The sequence below is a fragment of the Palaemon carinicauda genome, chromosome 29 (assembly GCF_036898095.1).
Source record: "Palaemon carinicauda isolate YSFRI2023 chromosome 29, ASM3689809v2, whole genome shotgun sequence".
NCBI classification, from domain to species: Eukaryota; Metazoa; Arthropoda; class Malacostraca; order Decapoda; family Palaemonidae; genus Palaemon; species Palaemon carinicauda.
This window is the reverse complement of record NC_090753.1, coordinates 12,888,459-12,890,958: the sequence shown is the minus strand read 5'-3', so window position 1 is coordinate 12,890,958 and position 2,500 is coordinate 12,888,459.

Genomic DNA, 2,500 nt, shown 5'->3' with positions numbered 1-2,500 from the left:
GGGTGATGACATGTTATATAATTCTGAATTGTGTTATGTCACCCTTCTAAACTATTATTGGACCTCGGCAAGTCATCAGCTGTTCGATCATGAACATTCCACGATGAAATTGAGAGTTGGTTGAATCCTATGCCTACTCCAACAACTAAGGTTAACTGCCGTGAATAAAGTCTCTTCTGCTTCTAGAGAAATCAGGAACTGCTTTCTAAAGGTCTACGTAAATACAAAAGTAAAAACCCTGGATAAGTACAGTAATTCTAAGTTCTGTACCTCAGTGGTTTTATGCCATATATCTTATCTATAGTAATTAATAGTTCTGTAATCGAGCGATAGCATACATACATACATACATACATAAATACATACATACATACATACATACATACATACATACAGACAAACATATAAAGAGACAGAGTTAATTCCGTATCTCTTAACAAATATTAACTGGTCACTAAAAACAAGTACTGTAAAAGTAGGCAAAATTTTCCAGGACGAAAAAGTCCGGGACGCAATTGTCAGGGGACGCAATTGTCAGGGGACGCAATTGTCCGGGACACAACTGTCCGGGACGCAAATGTCCAGTACGCAATTGGCCTACTACCATATATATATATATATATATATGTATATATATATAAATATATATATATATATATATATATTTATATTTATATATATATATATATATATATACATATATATATATGTATGTATGTATATATAGTATATATATATATATATATATGTATATATAAATATATTATAATATATATATATATATATATATATAAGACTGCTGTGCTGTTTTTATATTAGATACCAAGAAAATTCAAGTTCTAAGGTAAACAAACTCCGCCCAAACCCCCAAAAAAACTAGATGGAAGTTCCAAAAAGATAATATGACGAAATCCTCTTTAATAATAAAACAGTATATAATATAATTTCTGAATACATGTAGGTAAAAATCAATAATAAAAAAAATATATAAACAAATGGAAGTAAAAATTTTTAAAATTACGAGAAGTTAGCTTTCATTTCAGCGTCTCACAAATTATGAGTTACAGTATACTAAATTAAAATGTGAGAGAGAGAGAGAGAGAGAGAGAGAGAGAGAGAGAGAGAGAGAGATGAATTACGATTCTAAGCTTCAATGCTGAAGTTAATATATGAAAACATTCATTCAGTCATTATATTTTTAATTTGAGTTGTATTTTGATAGGTTCTCGTCAGAGTTTTAAGGAATTTCAGCATTTTCTTTGAATTTTCATCTCTGCTACCCAAAAAATCTTGTGGTAATTTTTATTATTTAACGAATAGCTTTACTGTTTTTGTTTCTATATACAGAATTTAATTAAAAAAAAAATTGGAAAAGGTCGCAGTTTTCTTATATAGCCTACATAGAGAAAAAGTATATTCTTTACTGAATCCAATATTTTTTCATATTTTCGTACGTTTAGATAAGGCGGCACCCCCCCCCCTAAAAAAGAAAATATTAATAATAATAATGATAATAATAATAATAATAATAATAATAATAATAATAATAATAATAATAATAATAATTCCTCTGATATAAGAAATTTGTTTGTATCGTCTAAAATCATCATTTTAATAGAAATTAAACTTACAATTAATGCTTCACTTTCTTTATCATCATCCCATTTTAGTCTCACTTATGTGAATGTTGTATGTCATCAAAGATTATATAATCTAAATAACGCCGGAAATTAATTTTTTTCGTATTCAATAATTGTCCCTCAGAATGCACCCGAGAGAGAGAGAGAGGAGGAGAGAGGAGAGAGAGAGAGAGAGAGAGAGAGAGAATTCATGTAAGATTTATTTATCGGGCAACAAAAACCCCTGGTTTAGATCATTCAGAAAATCGTAGAAAAAATATTAATTTCCAGGATATAGTTTGTATTCTACTGTTAGATTAGATATAATCAGAATTTACATGACCATAAAACCAGACAATATCATGTATGTTAAATTTATGATTTTAATATTTACGAGGTTTTGTCATAACAATCTCTGAAAAAATAAAATCTAAATGGATAAGAATTACATTTACGTGAAACAGATTATTTTTTTCTCTTATTTTTTATCGATAATCGAAATACAAAAAGAGTTGATTATTTCAAATACCAATTTTATCCGTTGCCAAAAAATATTAATTGTGTGTATTCTATTTGCAAATTGATTTTGATAATCCAAAATAAAAAGTCTAAAGAAAAGATTTTAAGCTAATTTAGACAAATGTAATCCCATTAATTACAATTAACAAGACAAGTTGAAGCCAATATCTAAACAATGAGACATACGATTGATTTTAAGAGATAATTGTTTACAATTCCCACATCACAAAAACTCGAAATCTACGAAATGTCTTGAATTCCCCTTTACTGTGTTTTTATATTTTCAGAATTCTTTACAATAGTGACATGAATTAAAGCAAAATTGCAAGAATTAATATATCATTAAACGATACTTTTGAAAT